Source organism: Bos grunniens, chromosome 2, assembly GCF_055505025.1.
Source record: "Bos grunniens cultivar Pamir isolate PY7600 chromosome 2, Bosgru_T2T1.0, whole genome shotgun sequence".
Lineage (NCBI taxonomy): Eukaryota > Metazoa > Chordata > Mammalia > Artiodactyla > Bovidae > Bos > Bos grunniens.
The window spans coordinates 116,632,157-116,652,337 of record NC_141166.1 but is presented as its reverse complement, the minus strand read 5'-3'; the positions used below and the strand labels follow the sequence as shown (position 1 = coordinate 116,652,337).

General features: G+C 40.8%; 1 long non-coding RNA gene and 1 other non-coding gene across 2 annotated transcripts; both read left to right on the top strand.

Moving 5' to 3' along the window:
* The first annotated feature begins 2,139 nt into the window (after positions 1–2,139).
* On the top strand, positions 2,140–17,661 carry LOC147378611 (uncharacterized). Its single transcript, XR_015152931.1, has 2 exons — positions 2,140–2,377; positions 17,369–17,661. It is a non-coding gene; the product is annotated as an uncharacterized LOC147378611 (long non-coding RNA).
* LOC147378612 (U6 spliceosomal RNA) lies at positions 11,706–11,812 on the top strand. Its single transcript, XR_015154037.1, has one exon. It is a non-coding gene; the product is annotated as a U6 spliceosomal RNA (small nuclear RNA).
* Positions 17,662–20,181: the final 2,520 nt, after the last annotated feature.

Genomic DNA, 20,181 nt, shown 5'->3' with positions numbered 1-20,181 from the left:
ATAGAAATATTATAATCAGGTATAAGAAAATTATTACTATAATAACATTGCTGTCAAGATGATGGATACTTTTGAACGTGTTATGAAGGAGAAAATATTTTTGGTTCTTCATGTATTTGAGGTACTTGAAAAGGCAAGAATTTTGTAAAAACATTTTACTATCAAAATATACAAGACCATTAAAACGTGCAAGTAATTAAATTCTAAGTGACTAAGAAGTATTTTTTTCCAATGGCTTTTTATTCTTTTAAATTTTTATGTATTCTTGAATGATTGCCTTTCAGCCGTTCCAAGTATTTTGTTATATTATCTATATAATAAAAATATAGTTGGCATGTGTTACATTTTACTTCCTGCATGAACAGTTGAGAAATATTTTAATCTTTTATATGTATATGGGATCAATTTGAACATGTGCCTTGTTGGAATAAAAAACAATCCCAAGTTCATTTTTCTCTCCAAAACTTGACATTGATCCTGATCTCTTAGTTTTTATGTACACAAACCGTTATGGAAATCAATTTGGACATGCCGGTTTATAGGGAAATTTTAAGCTGGTGCAAGTTTAATATGAAAGAATATATATTAAGATACGAAATAACTACTAGCCAAAATTAAATCAAGAGGTATATTTGTATCATTCACTTATTTAGATGAGTGAGAGTTTAAAAGGTAGTTTTGCACTCAGGAAAGATTTCCTTATACTCAGTATTTATGAATATCTAAATTATTCTCCCCTGCAACTTAAAAACTCAATAGCCAAATAACAAATTTATGTATTTTAAGGTGACTAAGGCTCAGGTTATAAGAAGCAGATTGGCTTCATGAAAGAAAGCAATATTTAAAATTGTACCTTAAAATATAAACTTGATTTCAGTTTCTGACAGAAATACTGTGACCAGATCATCAGTTTTCCAGATCATTTTTAAAGCAGCATGTAAAAACTACCTTTTCCACATTAGAAGTTCATATTTAAGTTTCCTTAACTGCAAAATCACTCTAAAACAGAGTGTTTTATGTTAAGGACCATTTCATGCGTTGGTCCCATTGATTACATATGAATGTATAAAAATCTTGTTTAAAAGACCAGTAAAAGTGAGGAAATTCCAAGTCAAGCTGGCTAATTCCATTCATAATTCATCCTGAGTGCCTGACTTAGGAAACTTGCACACAGTTTATAGCTATACATACGAAATAAGTTGACTTGTTTGGTAAACAGGGAACCAGAGTTAAATTTGACCTCTTTGCTCAGAAAGGCTTAAGTTGATACAACCATGGAATGTAGGTTAAGCTTTTTGTTTCCCCAGGAATTTTCCGATCTCAATTCTTTTTTGGATTCTCACTTTTTGAAAACGTAAACACAGGACAACTTTTGCGTTCTGAGATGGGGCTGACTTTCACCCACCCGTTCCCTTCCTGCTCGCATATTTGTTCAGGAATTCTTCTCAGTGCTGGGGGAGCACAGAGGCCCTGCCATGAGAAAACAGCATTCACCAAATCTCTGTCCCCATTAGCTATCCTGGGCCCTCTTTTTATTCTGAGCAAACTGGGCAAGAATTTAGTACTTATACTCACATGGTTCAAACTGCTAGATCCACAGCCCGAAGTACTTTTGGCAGTTGGCAAGAAGTCCATCTAGACTTTGCATTCTGAGCTGGGAAAAACTACTGAAGAATCACATGCTTTGCCATTGAGGAACTTCAGTCTGTCTGTCAAACCTGAAACAATCCATCTGCTTGTTTTCCAAAGCTGCACTGCAGGGTGATGCCTTCTCTTAGTTTTGACGTTTAGGAATATGTTAAAACATGTTCATAACGGTTTCTTAAACATGCTGAGTAATTTGTAATTTTAAACCAGACAAATTTTAAGGGTGAAAACTGGCCTAGAGAGAGTCTTTACACAATAACTTCAAACTGCTGTGAACTTTTTAAATTGACTTTTTAAAATAAGATCTTGAAAATGTGGGTTTCTGGTGTCTACTCAGAATAGGAATCCTCAGAACCAGTTAATATTCACCAAACACGCTTCATTAAACTGGAACAAACATGATGTTGAATTCCTAGCTCCCCGTTTTCCTGAATGTAGGTCATTTTCTGTCCTTACAATTTAACGATTGAAGGGATTTCCTGTCTTTGAAGTACAGCAGTTTGTCACTTGTTTGGATTAGCCTCTTTAAAAGTTGGGGCTCCCGTCCTACGTTGAGAGACTTAGCGACTCCATGTTCTCTGGCTAGAGTTTCCCAGCTCACTAAAGGCAGTGATACCTGCCCGTGTGGGACTTTGCTTTACAAGTCGGTGCCTGCAGAGCCCATATTCCAGGTTGGAGCCTTCAGGAAAAGCCCAGAGTCATGCACTTACCTGGGTGAAGCCAAAAAGAGGTAAGCTATCATAATGAGGGGCCATATATCAAAATTCATAACTTTTGAGAACTGGAGTAACTTGTGTTCAGGCATTAGAGTCTCATGCTAAAACAGAACATAACAACTGAGGCCAAATGTGCCAGGTGGGTGAGACCCATCTAAGAAATGACCGACATTTAAGTGTACTTTTTAAAAATGTACTATTTGTATTTGTGTGTGCACGCTCAGTTGTTCAGTCGTGTCTGACTCTTTGCAACCCTATGGACTATAGCCTGCCAGGCTCCTCTGTCCGTAGGATTTCCCAGGCACGATTACTGGAGTGGGTTGAAGATTTCCTTCTCCAGGGAATCTTCCCTACCTGGGGATAGAACCCAGGTCTCCTGTGTCTCCAGCATTGCAGGAAGAGTCTTTACGCTGTGCCTTTGGGGAAGCCCCCCCCCTTTTTTTTTTTTAAGAATGCCCAATATTTCATCATCTCTTCTGATATGGATCCTAGTAGACTAGATCCAATATTTCTAGTGAAAATGTGCCTATTTAATTAGAAAATGTCATTCACAAATGACCGATGTGTTAGGAGACAGCAGTGAATTGCTTCTAGGAGCTGGAGCGATGCTTATTTTTGCCAAATAAGGCAACAGGCTCCAGATCTGTTTGTGAACTACAGCGCACCCTAGGTGAAATAAATGCAGTTTGTTGTTGTTCAGTCACTCAGTTGTGTCCAGCTCTTTGCGACCCCCATGGACTGCAGCATGCCAGCCTTCCCTGTCCTTCACTATCTCCTGGAGTTTGCTCAAACTCATGTCGATTGAGTCTGTGATGCCAACCAACCATCTTGTCCTCTGTATATAATACAACAGGTGAATGCTATTTGCATATATTTACATGACTCTGCTTACCTTGAGCATACCCACCAACTCATCACTGCCAAGACTCAACTTATTCTTTGTTTGCTAGAGCAGTTCCTTAATTGTTTGAAAGCCTGGGCAAGAATAAGGCATCTTCACAGTATTCCCCCTCCCCAAGAGCATTTTCTTTTTCTTTAAGTAAACCTTTAGAAGTTTAGGAATTGGAGGGCTTTCTCTTTGGGAAACTGGGCTCATGTGTGCGTGAAATTAAGATATTCTGATAAGTGAAGGGAAGGAAGTTAAAAGAGATTTCAGTACTGTTCTGGTTTAAGTTTGCGATCAAATAAGGTCATGATCAAACAGAGAAGAAAGGAGGTAGAAATTGAGCAAGTCAAAGAAAGAGGTATGAGGTTAAATTCTGCACGATCGTTTCATAATGAATTGGAATGAAATTCTGATGACTAGGCATTTTCTTTTTGTGGCTATCACTTTGACCCATTTAATTTCTCTGGAAGAAATCATAATCATTGTAACTGAGCTGCCCTGCTGGGCTGTTTTCTGGCTAGTAGCATTGGAACCAACTGGGAAAAAATGTATCATCACCACAGAACATCCGTCTAAAGGGCACACCTCTGTGTCTCTCACAAAGTAAGTAGCACTTGGTCCAGCCAAGGACATAGATTCATGCATCTGTCTGGTTTTTGTGAGTGTTCCACTGATCATCTTCCTGGTCCTTGCCCTAGCCAACGATTAGTATAAGCCGAGGATGTGCAGTATCAGAACAGATTCTCTAGCCACCAAATGAATAGTCTTGTCTTTATGTCACACACGTTTGCACCTTTCGTGTGGTTAAAATTAAAAATGTTCCAATTTTCCCTTGGTTACATCACAGATGCTAAGAGAACAGACAGGTGGAAATAGGATACTGAACAGCTGAATATCTCTGCAAACTTGAGCACTTAAAACAGTTTGAAGTCATGCGGTACTCTTTCTTTTTTTAATTGTCTTCAGTGAAACTCCAAAAACCCCATAATGTCTACCTTAAAAGCATCAGGAGTATTTTAATTGGGTAATAACCATCCATATTTTCCTTCTGATAAATTAAAAGTAATTAAGAATGAAATTTTATGATGATTATAAACTATTACTGACCCAAGGGACAAGAACAATTATGAAAAATATGTCCTACATATTTGGCATGAATATGAATTTAGACTTTTAAACCCTTCATCTTAAATGCTCAAGCAACTTATTAAAGCTTATAAAATAATATTCACATAATGATAACAGGGTAACTTATAATCATGATTGATATTATATCATCAATATTACTGCAGGCTCCATGCCAAGTAATGAAGCTGACTTGGTATTTGCCTGTTGGGCTGATGATAAAAATAGATGCACTATGAAAAAGATGAAAGACAATAATGGATTTTGTGTATCTGAAGTCCCTTTTGGTCAATGATTGTTTTTAAAATGCTTTTCATACAGATCACATCTCCTCTCCTCGTCTCCCTCCTGCTCCCTTTTCTTCTCTTGTTTTTATTTTTTTTTTCCTTCCTTTCTCCTTCATTACAAACCATTAGAAGGAAAAATGCTTTCTGAAAACCATGAAAAAATAGTGAATTTGACTTGTGACTGCTAATTACTGGGAGTGTTTGTTGTTGTTGTTTAGTTGCTAAGTCATGTCCAACTCTTTGTGACCTCATGGACTGTAGCCTGCCAGTCTCCTCAGTCCATGGGATTTCCCAGGGAAGAATACCGGAGTGGATTGTCATTTCCTTCTCCAGGGGATCTTCCTGATCCAGGGATCAAATCCACGTCTCTTGCATTAGCAGGCACATTCTTTACCACTGAGCCACCAGAGAAACCCCAAGTATTGTGAATGCTGCTGCTGCTAAGTCACTTCAGTCGTGTCCGACTCTGTGCAACCTCATAGACGGCAGCCCACCAGGCTCCCCCGTCCCTGGGATTCTCCAGGCAAGAACACTGGCGTGGGTTGCCATTTCCTTCCCCAATGCATGAAAGTGAAAAGTGAAGTGAAGTTGTTCAGTCGTGTCCGACTCTTAGCAACCCCATGGACTGCAGCCCACTAGGCTCCTCCATCCATGGGATTTTCCAGGCAAGAGTACTGGAGTGGGGTGCCATTCCCTTCTCCAAGTATTGTGAATAGATCTGATCAAATCAAAACTTTATTATCTAGCAGCTGCATGAGGACAAATTCAACATACACGAATATGAATCCCCATCTGGGGCTAACCCATCAATGTTTAGACCAGCTTTGACCAAACCCAGGATGGGAGTCTTCTTTGAGAGCAAGAGAGTATCTAACTTTGAGTCAGAGCTACTTACTGCCCTCATGTTCAGTTTTGGATCATGACAAACTTTTTTTAACATACTGAAGATGACTGGGGCAATTGCCAAATTTCTACAACATGAGCAAAAATGGGCATTCTAATTGGAGGGGCTGCCTGTGTCCACATGTTACTTAGACCCAGCCTTGCAGAGCCTTACAAGCTGCCATTCAAACATTTACTATATGTTAGTGTTAAGCCCTTTCAAGTGTGTGTTTAACTGTAAATAGTTTGTTCCAGTGAAGCACTGGAACTTTCTGGCATGACTTGCCTCTGTTATGACTATATGGAATACCCAAAGACTGAGCCTCTCGATCCATGGGCCAGGGTTTTGCTCCCACTCCACTGTGTGACCTATGGCAAGTTACTTAACTTGTCTGAGCCTTTGTTTCCTCAGTTATAGACTGAGGGCAGTTGTTCCTCTTTGCAGCATTAGTTTGAGTATTGATTACTAATGAGTACTGAATGGCCTAATATTCATAAAGTGTCTGGAACACAGTTTGCAGCAAATATCTGTCACTGAAGTTGCAAGGAAAACAGGATTAAATCTTTGATCTCACAGTTTTCCATTACCTAAAAATTTAGAGAGCTTTCAAAAAGAGAGAGCCTCGAAATGCACGTTTGTAATACCAGTGTCTTGTTTGCACCCAGAAATAGAGTCTTGAACTCAGATTTGAGATTCAGTATCAGCCAAGCTTGCCTCCCCCTTTCACAACCTCCAGGAAAATACTTGTGCATAACAAAAAATGAGTTTAGTACTTTTCACTCCAATTGATCTTTACCAGACAAGTCAGGTCAAAAATTCACCAAAAGGCCCTGCAGTACACTATTTAAAGAAAATTTTTTAAAAAATGAAAATGAGGAAAAACAATTTGCTACTTTATTTGGAGACTGGCAGGTAATGTAAGAATAGCAGAACATATAGAGCTTTTTTTCCTAATTTGTATTTAAAAAAATAGTCTTCTGGGAAATGGCTTTTATGTGCCTAGATTCATTCCATGGTTAGTTTTTATGGCCAAGTTATAAACTCTTGACTATAAGCACCTAGAATAGAAATGCTGACACGCCTGTAACCAGAGCTGTGTGATTGACATCCCCATCATGTAACTGACACACAAAATAAACAGGATAATTGCAGCACAGTTTGAGCAACAGAGCAACATGTCCGAGCATATTGTAACAGTTTGACAAACGGCTCGATCTGGATCAGCAATGTGATTCCCATTTATTGTCTGTCTTAACAAAACCTCAAATCTTCACCAAAAGATAGAAAGGAGAGTTTATTGCAACATACTGTGAGTTTTGAACTGGAATCAAGAAACACCACACTGTTTCGTGTTGATCCATTCACTGGTCCTTGGGAGCTGAGGAAAAGACACTGGGAGAATATGTGAGTGAAGTAATCACTATTGAATCAGTACAAAACAACAGAAAGAAACGCTATAATATCTCCATCACGACCCACCCCCCACCCCCCAGCCCTAGAACTGTTCCTACATATTTCACTTCATTACCTTGGCTATAAATACCATCTTGAGGGTTTGGTTGTTTATACAGTCGGCCAAACCCCTGAATTTGGTTTTTTAGATCCTACTGTGTATTGTGGCAACTGCCTGATTTGCCTTTAAATTTTGGGTATTCTACCTTTATCCTTTACAAGTGTCTTGTCATATTAGAGAACTTTCCAGTCTCTTTTTTTTTCCTGGATCATTTTCATTCCACTAAATTATAGCTGGATAATCACACAAACGCTTAGTTCTTCTGCCTGGTTTTTCCTGGTTTTCTTTCCTGGTTTTACACATGAGCTAAATGTCCTCATGTGTAAAGTGAGACTCTTTATGTGTCATTCTAAGATGGCAAAATACCAATGTATAGTTAATAATCTGGACCTTCATCAATTGGTTTACATTGGAAGACCCTAGTATGTCTCATCTGTTCTCTAGGTGGGTGGGATGTGGAGGAGGGTTGGTCCTTGTTTGCAAGGAGAAGACATTCTACTCAGGGTCATGAGGTATCTGTTTATTAAAGAAAGTAGACCATTTGTGTGCAGTGTGTACCTGAGTGTCTCAAGAGATCAAAGGGAAGAAATATCAGTGAGGACAGAGCGAGCTCCTGACATGTTCTCTGGAGAGGTGGACTACACTTGTGCTCAGGAAGCAGGGGCAGCTTTGGATGGATGAAAAGAACATTTCCAGCGAGGAGCACATAGTGGGTGGAAATACTGAGGCGAGAATGAGCTCGTTCTGTCCCTAGAATTGTAAGGACCTGAAGAAATCGTTCCATTTGTATGTACCCTCTGTCCTTGCTATGTTTGTTCATTCAGAGTCATCCGGTTTTCCTGGAGAAATATTTGACAGTCTGCACACACTGAAGGGTCTGCTTCCTTGAAACTTTTCATCTGACTTCTCTCAAATCTGCTTAAAATGCTATTCTGGATTATGCCATCTCCCTGCTTAGAACCCCTGCCTGACTGTGTACTGCTCAGTCTCCGTAACCTCCCCACTCCCACCCGTGCCCATCCTGTGAGCTTCATTGCACCTCCAGATGCATCTCACTTCTCACAATCTGGCTGCAGCCACCTGGAACTGCCCGTATTTTCTCTTGTCTCCTGCCCTTCCTGTAAGCTCAGATCTCAGCTTAAACATCGGGAGACCAGATAAGGCTCCTTGGCTGCTCACCCTTGCAGCTCCCTACAGGAAGCAGGTTTCATTTGAATTTCTTCCTTAAAAACTGTCTTTCCCATGAGACTAGACACTTCTTGCAATGAGACACCATGTTTGGCTTGATCATGAGTGGCTGGCACAGAGCCTGGCACCATCCATTCATTCAAAACTTCCTATTAAGTCCCAGGTCTTAATACAACCGGGAGCAAAATAAAGAAGCACTGTCCGTTCTTAACATTCTGTTTGGGGACCAAACACAAAACAACCTAAAAATAAAATTTATAACGTGTATATATTTATATTATAGCAGTAAATGCTCAGGAGTAAAGCAAAGCCAAGAAGGAAGACAGAACGTGTCTAGTACAGAAAACTCTAGGCAGGCGGCCAGGGAAGAGGGCCTTGCTAAGACAGATGCACACAACCGAACAGAGACCTGGAAGGAACGGAGGAAATGAGGGGCTGAGCCATACAGATGCTGAGGAAGAGCAGGTGGACTGCGGAAACAGCAGGTGCAAAGGCCAGTCTGGGGCACCTTGGGAGTACTCAGAGGTCAGTGGGCTGGAGTGCAGAGAGTCAGGAGGAGAGAGGGAGAGGCGTGATCAAAACGAGGAGACAGCAAGGGAAGGACAATAGTAATGCACAGAAATAAATGGGTGTAGGACTGTTGTTATGCTATTATTTCTAGTCTTTGGACTAGAAGACCCAAAGAGAATAGACTATGTCCTTTACTGCTTTAAAAGACTATTTTAAATGACTTTTTAATGCTTTAAAATAATGCCAGTAATTCAACATGGAACAAAGCCTGCTCTCATTAGCTTACTGAGTGAAAGGACATCAATGCAATCAAGCCTCCTCCTCCAGCCCCAGGATCTTAATACAAAATGCAGAGGGGCCACGTATCACGTAGTGAGCCCATGACCCCAACTCCTGTCTTTGCAGGAGATTAACACGTGGAGGTGAAAGAACATAAATGTAGGCAACTTCATGACCAAGGTTTTCATTTTAGAATCACCTTCAGAGGGAAGGCAAGAAAGCACGCAGTTATCTCATCACAACCGTATAGAAGATAGCTGTGGTTTTGTTCTTATTTTGACTCAGTTCTTCGGGGCTTTATTCTTTGGCCACTCCTGGTGTCATTAGTAATTAATCTTTTCTCCAGGTGACACTTAGCATCTTAACTAATGAAATACCCCTTGCCCAGGAAAGGGTTCAGCTCTGCCAGAAAGTGAATGTAAGCAGAAGGAATTCCTGCTCTGAACCCCACCCCCACCCCCAGAGCTACAGACTCCTGAGTTCATGACTTGTGGGTCACACACATCCCTCTGTCCTGGACACCTGGGCCGGGCCTGCCGTGCAGAGCGTCTCTCAGCACGCCTGCCAGCTCCGTCAGTACCCACCACACAGCAGCTTTCCTTCTCTCAACACTTGGCTGCCCGCCATGCTGACCCCAGGAACAGAGCCTCCTAAGAAAAAGGTAGGTAAGAAATGAGGGCTGCACACACACCAAGTCTTCCTCCAGACCAGCCAGCTCTCCTCATGAGAACAGCTTTCCAAGCCTAGGGCTTGGTTCCAGCACCATTACAACAAATAAAAACCTTTATAACGTTTGTCCACAATCGAAGCCACAGGAAAATTCTGACTGCACAGCACATGACATGGTGTGGAGAGTATAAGCACACTAGAGAAAGACGTATTACTATGCAAAAGCTACTGATGCACAAGACCTTCATAACAAGCAGGAAATGTGCAAAGACAAATACCTGTGCGGAAGATAACAGCTGTCTCTGTTGTGACCCAAGGCTCAAAGAGCAGCTTGTGAGACACTGGCTGCTTCTCAACACAGCGTTATTTCCCTGGCGTGTGATTGAATTGGGGGCCTTCCTTGCTTTTCTCTGGTCTCCTTCTTTTGTCATTGTTCATGAAGGTAGTTGAGCTTCGGTTTGGTCTGGAATCCCGTGGCACTTAGAGCTATAAGATCAAAGTCCATCATAGGCATTTGGGTTGGTGCCAGCAAAGTTCAGGCTGGGCTTCAAATGGGGCTTGAGTGCCTCTTGGCCACGGTTAAAGGCTGGCTGGGTTTGATCTTGAACTGGGGAGTCTCAGCTCCCTGATTGATAAACCCTGCTCGGCAGAGCTCTGCTTTAATTAACTTGGCCCTTGGGTTGGTTGGATTTCCTGTGTTTCAGCACCTCCCTAGGTGTAACCTTATCTCTCCATTTTCTACCCATGATGGATCTGAAACACCACAGGTGAGGTTTCTCTTTGACTCAACAGCTGGATTACTTCCAGGTTTCCCCACCACAGAAGAGAAGTCCCAAACTCTAGCAGTTCTTATCATCTGACACTTTATGGGGCAGCCACTGTGGGTGAGATGCTAATATGGTTAGACATGGTTCCAGTAAACTGAACTTACTGCTTGAAAGTGTATTCATCTACAATGTGTAAATGTTAGGGACAATGGATGTAAACAAATGATAGATGGTGTTTAGGGGGGAGGTGACAGCAAGGTGTCTCTCAGAAGCTTGGAAAGAGGGCAAGTGGTTGACCTTTAAGCATTAAGCTACTTATATAACTGCATAAGTAAAGGAGGCAAAGGTTTCATTAATCCTTCGGGAAAAATGATTTAGAGGGAACAGGAGGATAGCCCAGCACCCTGAGGAACACACGTCCTGCAAGATGCTTCTCAGGTCAGTTTGGGACAATCTTTGATAGTCATAATGCTCATTTCACTTTGTTTACACTTGTATATCTATCAAACTTTAAAAAAAAAAAATGAACCTCCATCACCTCCCTAAGTTTCTTGGGTTTTTTTGTTTGTTTTTAAAATCACAGCACACCACAGGAAGAACTGATTTATAAAGCATACCTACTGTGGGAATACAGCGGGACCCAAGCTTTTAGCTTGGAGAAAGAAGACACCATCGGATGAGTGAGGTGTTCCAGGCGCAAAGTACCTAATCAGAGGCAGAGTTTTGTGACTTGTCCAGAGCAGCCCCAGGCAAGAAAGGGTGGGGTGAAGAGGAAAATCACTCTTAGTCATCAGAGATTTTGTGTGTGTGTGTCTGGGTGTTCATGTGTGTATGTGTGATTGAAAGAGAGAGAGACAATTGAAACATCTTCCAACACTATACAGAGTCCCTTTGAAGATTTCTGAATAATGACACAGCTTCACAGATATGGTGACACAAGGCAAGTGTTGTCATGGACAGGGGAAAAGGTATTATGCCCTTTGGGAAGGGGTATCATCCACAAATAGTTAACATTTTCATTTAGCCATCAGTGTCTCTTGATTTAACTAGCATATGACCATCTCTGAATACCCTAAAAAGATCTGGTCCTGAAAACTTCAGGAGACAGATGATGGTGAGAGTTGCACAATAATGTGAATGTACTTAGTGCCACTGAACCATACAGTTCAATATGGTTTTATATTATGTGACTTTTCCCACAATTAAAAAAAAAACACATTAAAAAAGATCTGGCCATGCTCGCTTTGGCAGCACATATACTAAAATTGGAACGATACAGAGAAGATTAGCATGGCCCCTGTGCAAGGAAGACATGCAAATTCGTGAAGCGTTCCATATTTTTAGGTGCAAAAATCCTTAACAAAATTCTAGCAATCAGAATCCAACAACACATTAAAAAGATCATACACCATGACCAAGTGGGCTTTATCCCAGGGATGCAAGGATTCTTCAATATCCGCAAATCAATGTAATACACCACATTAACAAATTGAAAAATAAAAACCATATGATTATCTCAATAGATGCAGAGAAAGCCTTTGACAAAATTCAACATCCATTTATGATAAAAACTCTCCAGAAAGCAGGAATAGAAGGAACATACCTCAACATAATAAAAGCTATATATGAAAAACCCACAGCAAACATTATCCTCAATGGTGAAAAACTGAAAGCATTTTCCCTAAAGTCAGGAATAAGACAAGGGTGCCCACTCTCACCACTACTATTCAACATAGTTTTGGAAGTTTTGGCCACAGCAATCAGAGCAGAAAAAGAAATAAAAGGAATCCAAATTGGAAAAGAAGAAGTAAAACTCTCACTGTTTGCAGATGACATGATCCTCTACATAGAAAATCCTAAAGACTCCACCAGAAAATTACTAGAACTAATCAATAATTATAGTAAAGTTGCAGGATATAAAATCAACACACAGAAATCCCTTGCATTCCTATATACTAATAATGAGAAAATAGAGAAATTAAGGAAACAATTCCATTCACCATTGCAACAAAAAGAATAAAATACTTAGGAATATATCTACCTAAAGAAACTAAAGACCTATATATAGAAAACTATAAAACACTGGTGAAAGAAATCAAAGAGGATACTAATAGATGGAGAAATATACCATGTTCATGGATTGGAAGAATCAATATAGTGAAAATGAATATACTACCCAAAGCAATTTATAGATTCAATGCAATCCCTATCAAGCTACCAACGGTATTCTTCACAGAGCTAGAACAAATAATTTCATAATTTGTATGGAAATACAAAAAACCTCGAATAGCCAAAGCAATCTTGAGAAAGAAGAATGGAACTGGAGGAATCAACCTGCCTGACTTCAGGCTCTACTACAAAGCCACAGTCATCAAGACAGTATGGTACTGGCACAAAGACAGAAATATAGATCAATGGAACAAAATAGAAAGCCCAGAGATAAACCCACGCACCTATGGACACCTTATCTTTGACAAAGGAGGCAAGAATATACAATGGATTAAAGACAATCTCTTTAACAAGTGGTGCTGGGAAAACTGGTCAACCACTTGTAAAAGAATGAAACTAGAACACTTTCTAACACCATATACAAAAATAAACTCAAAATGGATTAAAGATCTCAATGTAAGACCAGAAACTATAAAACTCCTAGAGGAGAACATAGGCAAAACACTCTCCGACATACATCACAGCAGGATCCTCTATGACCCACCTCCCAGAATATTGGAAATAAAAGCAAAAATAAACAAATGGGACCTAATTAAACTTAAAAGCTTATGCACAACAAAGGAAACTCTAAGCAAGGTGAAAAGACAGCTTTCAGAATGGGAGAAAATAATAGCAAATGAAGCAACTGACAGACAACTAATCTCAAAAATATACAAGCAACTCCTACAGCTCAATTCCAGAAAAATAAATGACCCAATCAAAAAATGGGCCAAAGAACTAAATAGACATTTCTCCAAAGAAGACATACAGATGGCTAACAAACACGTGAAAAGATGCTCAACATCGCTCATTATCAGAGAAATGCAAATCAAAACCACTATGAGGTACCATTTCACACCAGTCAGAATGGCTGCAATCCAAAAGTCTACAAGCAATAAATGCTGGAGAGGGTGTGGAGAAAAGGGAACCCTCTTACACTGTTGGTGGGAATGCAAACTAGTACAGCCACTATGGAGAACAGTGTGGAGATTCCTTAAAAAACTGGAAATAGAACTGCCTTATGACCTAGCAATCCCACTGTTGGGGATACACACTGAGGAAACCAGAATTGAAAGAGACACGTGTACCCCAATGTTCATCACAGCACTGTTTATAATAGCCAGGACATGGAAGCAACCTAGATGTCCATCAGCAGATGAATGGATAAGAAAGCAGTGGTACATATACACAATGGAGTATTACTCAGCCATTAAAAAGAATACATTTGAATCAGTTCTAATGAGGTGGATGAAACTGGAGCCTGTTATACAGAGTGAAGTAAGCCAGAAAGAAAAACACCAATACAGTATACTAATGCATATATATGGAATTTAGAAAGATGGTAACAATAACGCTATATACGAGACAGCAAAAGAGACACTGATGTATAGAACAGTCTTGTGGACTCTGTGGGAGAGGGAGAGGGTGGGATGATTTGGGAGAATGGCCTTGAAACATGAATAACATCATATATAAAACGAGTTGCCAGTCCAGGTTTGATGAATGATACTGGTTGCTTGGGACTGGTGCACTGGGATGACTCAGAGGGATGGTATGGGGATGGAGGAGGGAGGAGGGTTCAGGATGCGGAACACGTGTATACCTGTGGCAGATTCATGTTGATATATGGCAAAACCAATACAATATTGTAAAGTTAAAAAAATAATAAATAAAAGATCTGGCCTAAATCACAACTTTGCCACTTACTAGAATTTAGAATACAGAAAATAGAAATAGACTGGAATCTATGGCTCAATTTCTTCATTTGCATATTGGGGTTAATAAAGCATGGGATTACTGTAAGTATTATACAATATATGCTTAGCCCATTAACATCATAAGCACTCCATAAAGATATTTAACTTTAAATTTTATTTCTACAATGATTTTTATTTCAGAGATTGACAGACATCAACATGTTTTCCAATGTGCTAGAGCTCTTTAACATGTTCCTCAAAAGGCCAGAGTTAATAAAACTACGTCACTTTCTTTTACTCACCATATAACATGATGCCATGAAGCTTTCGCAGCAGTCACTCACAAGTGTCACTCATCTTGCAAAACCCAAAGAGGATATAATTATAGTCTCTGCTTTAAGAATTTTTTCTCCCTGATAGTATCTGTGATATCAACATCATTACACTGGCAATGAAGGTCACAGTGGATTTTTTTTTTTCCTGAAAGATAAGAACACAGGTAAGGATATGGTTATTTAGGAGTCACATCTTTTCTTTTAGAAGACCAAATATTTGTGAGTGATGTTGAGTTGGGAACATAAGAAATCAGCTCTCTGATCTTGGCCCTCCTGGCCAAATACACAGAGTTGGGCTTGAACAAGTAAACACTTTTAAATTTATTTTTATATATTTAAAACTCTGTTAGATGTATTTCTGTATAAATAGACATCATGCTTTCCAATAAACAGGCTCAAAAGGTAAAAAAGCAACCTTTGACTTGGTGACCCTGGGCACACAAACATGACAATGCTGGTAAAATGCATTTTCTGGTGCCAGTCATGTGCAATAGAAGGAACAAGGAAGCACATATTAGGGATGGCTTTCATGCTCCCAAGCGACCCATGAGCTCTGTGGGCTCCTACCCAGGGTTAGGAAGTGACTCGTGCCTGTCACTGGCTACAGCACTGATACTGCTCTCAACGGGTCTTTCTGTTTGGTTGACTTAAAGGAGTCACCACCACCTGGTTCCATCTACTTATCACAGTCTCCCGCAGTAGTGATGCTTGTCCTGCCAGGTCCACTGCTGCTGGAAAAACCAGATCTTTGGGCACACTGAAGGCTCAGGACCCCATGGAACGAGAATTCCGAACAAAACATACTTGTGCCTTGAAACAGGAGCCATATTCTGTGTACCTGCCACAGACTTGTGTTTAGGAATGGCCACACTCAGAAGCTGCTACCAAATTTAAGTACGTATTTTAGAAGTTATCAAGCTTCCTTACAACTAGCAAAGCATTAATGTCTGGGGAAAAAATAATAGATGAGGAACAGTTTGGTAGAGGTTCTTCCATCAGGGCTGACTTGGTAGATGCTACAAAAGATTTGATTTCCAGATTTCTGGAAGAAAAGGAGAAATCTGAAAACAAAACCAAAGAAGTTTCACCTGATGGGGGGAGATCACTGAGCTGGAGTTGGTCAGCTGAAGTCTGATGACACATTCAGAAGTTAGTCAGTTTTCAGGTAGGTTTAATAGATCCTGCTCCAGATGCTGGGAAAGACTGGGGACAGGATGATAAGAGGGAGACAGAGGATGAAATGGTTAGATGGCATCACCAACTCAATGGACATGAGTTTGAGTAAACTCCGGGAGATAGTGAAGGACAGGGAAGCCTGGCATGCTGTGGTTCATGGTCACAAAGAGTCGAATACTACTGAGTGACTGAACAACAATTCCCTCATATGAGATGGTTGTGGCAAGATGAGTAATGATATATGTAAAAAGCAAAAGAAAGTCTAAACATGCAAGATTTCTGTCTTCTCCCCTAGACCGTGAGCTCCTAGATAAGAGGACCTTGTGTCTCTCTACCCAGGGTGCCTGCTGCATAGTGGGCTGGCAGTTGTATCAAATGACTGGATACGCTGATTATGAGCCAACAGGGTCCAAGAAAGAAAGCTGCCATTGGAGGTGCTGACTAGACCCCTTGTATCAACTGGGTCCTGGAGGGGACACCAGCTTAGAGCATGCAAGTGGGAAGTGGGCCCCTGAGAAGCTGTTGCTGCCTCTGACTGGAGAGAAAGGAAAATAGATTGGGAGATAGGAGAGCCTAAAAGATTCCTGTCTGGGTCTTTATTCAGACAGAAACTGGTGAGAAAAGGTCCCAGTTCTCAGACGCGAGTGAAGCGGGAAGTCAGGTGACATGGGTTAGGGTGTTCTGCTCAGCGTGGCTGAGTGTGATGGATGGCTTGGTGTGCTGTTTATCTAGTGCGGGCTGGTATTTCACCTCTGTTTTCATTAGACTGATGCTAAGGTAATAATTCTTTCCTCTGGCTGAAAAATCTGTCTTCAGCCATTTGTTGATCTTCTTGAACAGGCACTTCAGATGTCCAGAAGTTACCCTAAAGGAGGCTTTGAATGAAAACTTAAATAATGCCAGTTGGCATCCACGGAGCTCACAGCAAGGCTTCTGCTAGATTTGCTGTGGTTAGGAGGTGCAGAGTTACATCTGTGCAAAGAGAACCAGCCTCAGGAATGGCACAGAGAGACCACGCCTGTGGGAAACAAAGGGGAAACGGCACACTTTTTCCATTTGAACATTTCAAGCATTTCTGCAAATTAAATTAAGCCAGTGCCATCTTCCTGGGTTGTTTCCATGAAGCAGTGTGTTGTGGTGAGCGGTGCCCAAGACTGGGACTCAGAAATCTCCATGACTCTCCCTACGGGCAGATCTCATAATATCTCTGTGCCTCCATGTCTTCATTTTTCCAGCAAAGATAATAATAATATATGTGGTGGTTTGAATGGAAAGCCCTTGTCAAGAGAACTTAGCTTTTAGTTTTTCTCCCAGGCTAGTGGGAACAAGTTGAGCACAATGACAGAGGCGTGTGGCATTACTAAGTGGCAGCATGATAGCCCCACCCTCCTTCCAAACCCTTCCATGAAGAGCAGGAAGGGAAGAGGACAGGGTTGGTTCTGCAAGCCCTGGTTAAGGAAACTCTCTTCCCACGACTCACAGGGCAGTCCTGCGCAGTGTTGTGGGATTGTGAGCTGACCAGCCAGTGAGAGGACTTCTGCTCACAGAGCCCATGAAGTTGCTTCACCCAGAGTGGACCCACAGACACGTCTCAGCCCCTCATCTGTGTGTGTGTGTGTGTGTACCATGTATGTGCAGATGGGACAGCAGGACATATATCCTGATTTGTCCTTACCAGCCCGCTTTGTGCTTTTTGTGACAGAATGCATATAATAGCTCTCCCACTAACTCTTCAAGTGTTTGAGTTTGGACAATAAATTATATGACACCCCAAATACAACAGATTCATTTTTCTGTTGGCACCTTCTCAACCCTCAACAAATACCTCATGTCTATTGCCAATATCCCCTCTGTCCTCAGCTTAGTCATTTATGCTATACAAATAAAGATAAAGTTTTACTTTATAATTTTCACACAGCAATGTATATTCATCAATATCATTTTCAGGGCACTCATGACACGAGGGGAGACTCATTACAAAGAATTGTACTTTATAAAATGTGATGATTCTAATGAAGAAGGATTAGTGGGGATCAACTAACATAATTTTTTATAAAGTGCCAGTCAAATGGAAGCTACTATTATTAATAATTCTGAAATAATGACAACTAAAGAATTGTTTTATTCACTCATTCTTATTAAGCAATTACTCAAACATTAAACATTTGTATAATGTTTCGAGGCACTATGCTAGATACTGAAAATATGAAAATGAAAGACAATCTCTTCGAGCTCAAGGAAGTCATAGAAAACAAGGTAAAGAGACAAGGCAGTGATGACAGTCTGCTCGTGGTAGCATGGAACAGGAGCCCTTAATGCAGCGTCAGGCCGCCAGGCCGGAAGGGAAGGGGAGGAGGTGGTGGGGGAAGGCATTCGAGAGGCAGCGATACAGACTAGGTCTTTTTCTTTTTTTTAAGATTTTTTAAAATGTGGACCATTTTAAAAGTCTTTATTGAATTTGTCACAATATTGTTTCTGTCTTATGGTTTTATTTTTTTGTTTGTTTGGTTGGCTGGTTTTTTAGCCAAGAGGTATGTGGGAGCTTAGCTCCCCAACTGGGCATCAAACCCACATCCCCAGCATTGGAAGCCGAAGTCTTAACCACTGGACCACCAGGGAAGACCCTGGAATGGGTCTTAAAGGATGCATAGGAGTTAGCCAACGGAGGAAGATGTGAAAAACGTTCTCTTTCAGATCGTTTCTAATATTAGAAAACAAGAAAAACAGGGAATTCCCTGGCCAGTCCATTGGTTAGGATTCCATTCTTTCACTGCTGGAACCCTGGGTTCATTTCCTGGTTGGTGAACTAAGCTCCTGAAAACCGTGAGACAGTGCCAAAAAAAAAAGAGAGAGAAAGAAAGAAAAGAGAAAAAAGACAAATTCAGAAGTCAGGAAACATTCTGATGTGTTCCTGTTGATTTTAAAGGAAGCTGTTTCTATTAGTGGAGGCTTCTTGGGAACTCTGTGAATAAACTTTCCTAATCAGGAGACTCTTAAAAAGCTAGACTCCTACTGAAGCACTTTCAATAGAGAGTTGTCACCCATACGTGAAATTGTAAATTTTCTAGTAACCATGTTATAAACATAAAAAGAAACAGGTGAAATTAACTTTAATAAGTTGTTCTTAACCCCGTACACCCAAAATATTATCATTTCCACAGGGAGTCAATATAAAAAATGAGATGTTTTGCTATCTTGTTTTTACCCGGAGAAGGAAATGGCAACCCACTCCAGTGTTCTTGACTGGAAAATCCCGTGGACGGAGGGCCCTGGTAGGCTACAGTCCATGGGGTCGCAAAGAGTCAGACATGATTGAACGACTTCACTTTAGCTCTTCACTTGTTTCACATTAAGATTTTTAAAATCTTAGTTTTTAAAGTAAGTGATTGCCTCAGAGATTGTCTGAGGCCAACGTTGTCTGAGTTGGGAGGATGAGGAGGGAACGGAATGGGGTATGCTTTGGGAGTGGCGAACATGTTCTATATCTTGATTTTTATTTATTTATTTATAAACTTATTGAACTGCGAGTTCAATTAATGCATTTTATTGGGCATATGCTGTATCTCAATAAGGTTGATTAAAAACAAACAAAAAAAGATGTTGACATTCAGCCCGGGACTTCCCTGGTAGTCTAGTGGTTAAGAATCTGCCTGCCAAAGCGGGAGACACAGCTTCGACCACAGTTCTGGGGCATCACTGCCATGGGGCCGCTAAGCCCTTGAGCCACAGCTACGGAAGCCTGCACACCTAGAGGCCCTGCTCCTTGACAAGAGAAACCACCGCAATGAGAAGCCTGCACACAGCAACAAAGAGTAGTCCCTGCTCACCTCAGCTGGAGAAAGCCAGCATGCAGCAACAAAGACCCAGTGAGGCCAAAAATAAAATAAATAATTTAAAAAAAATTCCAGTCTGTATTTTTCTCTCGGAGAACATTTCAGTTCGTAGTAGGCACAAGTGACTGGTGGCTCCCACACCGAACAGTGCAGCTTCACGCTATCTAATCTCACTGCGGTCACAACTGAAAATGAAACCAGAGTGTCCTGGCTGGGTTTATTCATGACTGTCTATTCCCTCACCTACATAAATAACACACACTTCTTGAAGAAGGGAGAAACAAAGTTTCTACAGAGATCTATATTCTGTCCTAGGTTATTTCTCTTATACTTGACAGTCAGCAGTTTATGACAGGTCTCTGTTCCTCATAAGCAAACTATCCATACAGTCTCTGAAATATAAGTGTTTTAGTTGTGGGGAGAGCCAAAACTCTGGTTATATGCTCCAAAACTCTGGTTATA